Source organism: Aotus nancymaae, unplaced genomic scaffold (genome assembly GCF_030222135.1).
Source record: "Aotus nancymaae isolate 86718 unplaced genomic scaffold, 86718_ANA_hifiasm-v0.15.2.pri h1tg000006l, whole genome shotgun sequence".
Taxonomy (NCBI): Eukaryota; Metazoa; Chordata; class Mammalia; order Primates; family Aotidae; genus Aotus; species Aotus nancymaae.
In genome coordinates, this window is record NW_026988417.1 from 281,664 (window position 1) to 288,688 (window position 7,025).

At 36.6% G+C, this 7,025-nt stretch overlaps 1 pseudogene; it reads right to left on the bottom strand.

Moving 5' to 3' along the window:
• Positions 1 to 3,028: 3,028 nt before the first annotated feature.
• Positions 3,029 to 6,519, bottom strand: LOC110567546 (zinc finger protein 141-like; annotated as a pseudogene).
• Positions 6,520 to 7,025: the final 506 nt, after the last annotated feature.

Sequence of the window (7,025 nt, forward strand, 5' to 3'; positions counted from 1 at the left end):
AGAAACTTCTGCAATTCAAAGCAAAACAATAATGATGAGGATAAACCATTCAAAAAAAGTCAGTAGATTTTCTTTTCCCCAAAGAAGACAGACATACAAGGGAAATGCTGTATGCTGTTGGTGAAATGTAAATTGATAAAGTCATCATAAAAAACAGTAAAAAGTAAAAATGGAAATATCATATAATCCAGCAATACCACTTCTGAGCATACTACCAAAGGAAATTAAATGAGCACCTCGAAGACATATCTTCAGCCCCATGTTCATTGTAGTATATTTACAATTGCCAAAATATGGTATACATATGTGTATATATACACAGTAGAATGCCATTCAGCCACAAGAAAAAAGGAAATCTAGCCATTTACAACATGGATAGGCCTAGAGGACATGATGCTAAATGAAATTAGCCAAACACAAAGAGTCAAAGAAACTGCTTCTTCTCACTGAGATGGGGAATCGAAAAATGTAAACTCATGAAAGCAGAAAGTAGAATGGTGGTTGTTAGTGCCTAAGGGTGGGAATATGAGATGTTCAAAGAGTACACATTTTTAGTTATAAGTTGAGTAAGTCTGAGAAATCTGATGTACAATAGCATTAGATCAGCAAAATAGCATTGTGTTTATAGTTAGTAATACTGTAATGTATGCTTACAATTTGCTACAACAGTAGACCTTAAGTGTTATTACCAAAAAAAATAGTTATCTATGTGAGGTAAAAGATGTGTCAATCAACCTGACTATATTTTTACAATAAAATATATGCATATCATTACAAAATATGTGTATCAAATCACTACACTGTACACATTAAATATATATTTTTATCAGAAAAATCCATATCACACAAACACAGATGTACAGTAAGTCCTCACTTAATATAAAAAACAGGTTCTTGAAAACTGTAACTTGAAGCAATGTTGCTATATAGCAAACATAACTCTTGTTGTATCAATTAAACTCTGGTAACATTAGTTTTTTTTTTTTTTTTGAGATAGCGTTTTGCTCTTATCATCTAGACTGGAGTGCAATGGTGCGATCTTGGCTCACTGTACCCTCTGCCTCCGAGGTTCAATGATTCTCCTGCCTCAACCTCCAGAGTAGCTGGATTACAGGCAATTGCCACCATGCTCAGCTAATTTTTTGTACTTTTAGTAGAGTTGGTGTTTTGCCATGTTGGCCAGGCTGGTCTCGAACTCGTGACCTCATGATCAGCCTGCCTCAGCCTCCTAAAGTGCTGGGATTACAGGCATGAGCCGCCACACCCGGCCCTAAATCAGTTTTCTTAAATGATATGTTGCTTCACTTCCAGTTTCCAAGAATCAACAATGTTTACTATATACATATATAACTTATTTAGGTGTGCATGTACGAGAGAGACACACATTTTTATATATATAGATATATATATATGTATCTCAATGACAGAATCTCAGGCTTCCTACTAAATAAGACAAAACTATAATAGTTATTAAGAAATAAGGTAACGGGTGGGTCAGGGGCTTGGCCTCTGACCGGCCACAGAGCCAGGGCTGGAGGTGCTAGCCTGTGCACGGGTTTCAAGATGCAGAACGTCCCTTCCCAGTCTTTCCCGGCCCCCAGGTGTCAGCAGCATGTCGCTGCCGGTGGGGGGCACAGCAAGGTACCTTTAAAACAGGGCAGAAGCCTTATGGATTGGATTCGACTGACCAAAAGTAGAAAGGATCTAATAGGATTAAAAGGCAGATTAATTGAAGTAACTGAAGAACTTTAAAAACACAACAAAAAAGATAATTGCTGGATATGCATAAGAGGTTTTGTTTATAATGTCAGCCCTTATATGGAGTACCATCCTGGTAGAGAAGATGAACTAATGAGAGCAGCAGGATCACATGGTAGTGAACTTTTTGATCAGGTTCATCGTTGGGTCAATTATGAATCCATGCTTAAAGAATGCCTGGTTGGCAGAATGGCAGTTAAACCTGCTGTTCTGAAAGAATGCTTTTCTTCAGGGACTCCCGACCGATGCCTACACATTTTCAAAACTTAGCTAAAATACTACTTCTATGGAGTTTTTTCAAATTTCTTCCAGTTGAGACATTCTTCTTTTGTGCTTCAGTAACACCTTCTGCATACCTCTTTTACAACACTTACCACACACTGTCTTAAAAAGAATGAAGGATATGAACAGACACTTCTCAAAAGAAGACATTTATGCAGCCAACAAACATGGAAAAAAGCTTATCATCACTGATCATTAGAGAAATGCAAATCAAAACCACATTGAGATGCTATCTCACGCCAGTTAGAATGGGGATCATTAAGAAGTCAGGAAACAACAGATGCTGGAGAGGATGTGGAGAAATAGAAATGGTTTTACATTGTGGGTGGGGGTAGAAATTAGTTCAACCATTGTAGAAGAAATTGTGGCAATTTCTCAAGGATCTAGAACCAGTAACACCCTTTGACCCAGCAATCCCATTACTGGGTATATACCCAAAGGATAATAAATCATTCTACTATAAAGACACATGCACATGTATGTTTATTGCAGCACTATTCACAATAGCAAAGACTTGGAACTAACCCAAATGCCCATCAATGAAATCTGACACATATACACCATGAGTTGTTATGCAGGCATAAAAAGGAATGAGTTCATGTCCTTTGCAGGTACATGGATGAATCTGGAAACCATCATTCTCAGCAAAATAACACAGGAACAGAAAACCAAACACTGCATTTTCTCACTCATAAGCGGGAGCTGTTCAATGAGAACACATGGACACAGAGAGGGGAACATCACACACCATTTTCTGTTATGGGTGGGGGGTTAGGGGAGAGATAGCATTAGGAGAAATACATCATGTAGATGATGGGTTGATGGGTGCAGCAAACCACCGTGGCACGTGTATACCTGTGTAACAAACCTGCACATTCTGCACCTGTACCCCAGAACTTAAAGTATAATAACTAAAAAGAATGTATCGGGCCAGGCACAGTGTCTCACGCCTGTAATCCCAGCACTTTGGGAGGCCGAGGCAGGTGGATCATGAGGTCAAGAGATCGAGACCATCCTGGTCAACATGGTGAAACCCCGTCTCTACTAAAATTACAAAAAATTAGCTGGGCACGGTGGCGCGTGCCTGTAATCCCAGCTACTCAGGAGGCTGAGGCAGGAGAATTGCCTGAACCCAGGAGGCGGAGGTTTCAGTGAGCCGAGATTGCACCTTCGCACTCCAGCCTGGGTAACAAGAGCGAGACTCCGTCTCAAAAAAAAAAAAAAAAAAAAAAAATTTGTGAACCTCTTAGATAAAAATTGTTTTAAATGATAAATGAGATTTATTAAACTGTTGACTATATTGTGAACTAAACATACGTTTCACAGAACATAAATTTATTTATGTTCTGTGAATTTCTAAGATAAAACAAATAATCACAGCTGTTAACAGCAAAGACAGATAAAACTGACTGGATGAAAGTAGGTGACTAAGCAGGGGCATCGGTGGTCCTTTACAAACTGTAATGACCAGATTTGTATCTGGCAACTGATAAAGCTCATTTAGAAGTATAATTTAAATGGTTTTTAGGCCCACTATTTCTTTAGGAAACATTAACTCTAGCAATGGATTACCAAGAAAAACAGGACTATGTTTCAGGAGAGACAAATCTAATTTTTGCTTCGTTGCTGGAGAGCTGTGGAATTCATTCAAGTCCTTTGACCTCTGATTTTCAGCCTTTATTAGATCAGGTGAAAATTTGCTGTATATTGTTAAAATTCCTTTCAGCTATAAAATTATTTTGGTAAAATGAGGAAAAGGAAAATGATGGTCATTTTGGCTTCCTTAATGATTATTATTTTGAGGTGAATGAATGAAGTAGAGTTAATTATAGAATTTTTAGTGATTAAAAATTGGAATGCAAAATTTGAAAGCTTTGATTTTAAATACGTTAGTTTCTTTTTGTATCAAACAAGATGATGTCAGCTTAACAAAATGATGTCTTTCAATGTAACTACTTGAATATTTTTTGTTAGTTTATCCCTTTTATTTTTGTAAATTTTGACAACTTGCTGAGGTGTTTATTTTGACTATAATGGTATAACACTTGTGGTTATTAGAATATAATATAGCTTTGTCAGTTGACTGCCATCCTGAAATAAAATACCTGTTAAGTTTTCTTCCTGAGTTTGTAACACTAATAATTACATATATACATGCAAAATTCTGAACATATTTTAAACTTACAATAATGATCACTTTATGCATTGAACTCAGGAAAAAGGAAAGATAATTTAAGAAAAAAAAGAAATAAAGTAAAAACTGAGAGCTTAATATACACTTAGCAAGGTTCTTGCTTGGTTAATGACAGCGCATTTAAGAAACCTAGAAGGTGAGCAGACACTTTATGCAGTGGTGTCCAACCCTTATCTATAGTTGTAGATATCATAAAATTACTCATGAACCTTTTTTTTTTAAGCTCATCAGCTATCATTAATATTAGTGTATTTTATGTGTGGCTCAAGACAATTCTTCCAGTGTGGTCCAGGAAAGCCAAAAGGTTGGAAATCTGTGCTAAACCATATTAAAATTTGAAAATTTGCACATACAGAGTTTAAATCACAAATCTCTGTTTATACTAAAACAATAACATTTTGAAGTAATATTACATTTTTCCATATTTAGGAAAATGCTTATTGTTCTGATAAAATTGCTGAATAAGAATTTTTGTAGAATTATATTTGCAACCTCTGTAAGATTAAAAATCACTAAGCAGAAAAGATACAACATCTGTCCCTGGTATTCCTACGATTTCTGAACCAAATTCCAGTATGTCCACTACTCACCTTACACATTTTAGACATGATACAAAAAGAGTATTTGAAAAAAATACTTTGACCTAGAGCTCCTCAATATACAAATATTCCTCTGTCTTCAAAAGCAATGGAACAGTAGTCAGATCATGTATTCCCCTTATAAGTGATAAAGTGGACACTGGCTTTCCCTGTAAACTTTAAGGGAGATCACTAAAAAGAGAATTCTCAGAAGATTTAACCGCATGGGACAGAAGATGCCCCTATTCATGAATATGGGGGAAAAATGCAGCCTTTTCAGAAATTATTTCTATTGAAGCAGAGCTTCCCAAACTACCTTTAAAGGCCTGACTTCCTTCTTGATCTTGGTCCCCTTGCCTGTGTCCTCTTCTTCATTCACTGTCACCTACCTGGGGGTCTGGCTACTGCCTAATCTATCTTTACACTGTAGGGCTCTTTTCTTTGCTCCAGGCAGGTGACCAGGTCTGGGTTAGAGATAGCCACACCTGTTTTATTTTTAAAAGTTAACATGACTATTGTCAGGGATTCTCCAATTACCAACCTACTACTATGTGAAGCAGAAAAGAGAAATTATGGAAGATCCTAGAAAATTAATCCAAAAATTGTTTCCTGACAGAATCTTCAAAATTTAAGTATTTTAAATCTGTAGGTTCAACTACCAAATACTACTGAATCAAAATAAGTGGTGTGAATTGTATTCTAAGATGTGGAAAACAATATTTCATGTAATTGAATTTCTAGAATTGCCACTAACCTAGAGTGAAAGATACAAATGAGATCAAAAAAAGAGGTTTATGTAAAGATGAAACATCTTAAAGATATTCTTTTTTTTTTTTTTTTTTTTTTTGAGACGGAGTCTTGCTTTGTCACACGGGCTGGACTGCAGTGGCATGATCTTGGCTCACTGGGTTCAAGTGATTCTCCTGCCTCAGCCTCCTGTGTAACTGGGACTATTGGCACTTCCCCGGCTAAATTTTTTGTATTTTTAGTGGAGACAGAGTTTCACCGTGTTAGCTAGGATGGTCTAAATCTCCTGATCTCATGATGCACCCACCTAGGCCTCCTAAAGTGCTGGGATTACAGGCATGAGCCATGGTGCCTGAGCAAGATATTCTCTTTTACACCCACAAATTCCCAACAGTTTCTTGAAGAAAGAAACTGAAATTAATCCATATAAAACAGAAGTTCCCAAGAAGACATTCTATAAAAATAGAAAATAAAACTCTGAGAGAGTATTAGGAATTATGCATTAAAGTTATCCTCACCCAGGGAAACAAGGTTTCTATAGTTCTCCAACATTACATCTCTATATAAATTCTGCTGGGTAGGGTCCAGTCATTTCCACTCTTCTGGATAGAATTCTACGGCCACATTCCTGAATGTCAAGAGTTCCTGAAAATATTGATTCTTCCTAACCATCAACATGGAATGTTTCTCCATCTGTTTCTGTCCTCTCTTATTTCGTTGAGCAGTGGTTTGTAGTTCTCCTTGAAGAGGTCCTTTATGTTCCTTGTTAGTTGTATTCCTAGATATTTTATTCTCTTTGTAGCAATTGTGAATGGCAGTTCGTTCATTTGGCTCTCTTTAAGTCTGTTATTGGTGTATAGGAATGCTTGTGATTTCTGCACATTGATTTTGTATCCTGAGACTTTGTTGAAGTTTCTTATCAGTTTCAGGCAATTTTGAGCTGAGACGATGTGGTCTTCTAGATACACAATCATGTCATCTGCAAATAGAGATAATTTGACTTTCTTCTTTCCTATTTGAAGACCCTTTATTTCTTTTTCTTGCCAGATTGCTGTGGCTAGAACTTTCAATACTATATTGAATAGGAATGGTGAGAGAGGGCATCCTTGTCTAGTGCCATATTTCAAAGGGAATGCTTCCACTTTTTGCCCATTCAGTATATTAGCTGTTGGTTTGTGATAAATACCTTCTATTATTTTCAGATACGTTCTGTCAATACCTAGTTTATTGAGGGTTTTTAGCATAAATGGCTGTTGAATTTTATCAAAGGCCTTCTCTGCATCAATTGAGATAAGCATGTGGTTTTTATCTTTGGTTCTGTTTATGTGGTGAATTACGTTTATAGACTTGCATATGTTGAATCAGCCTTGCATCCCCGGGATGAATCCTACTTATCATGGTGGATAAGCTTTTTGATGAGCTGTTGCAATCAGCTTGCCAGTATTTTATTGAAGATTTTTGCATCT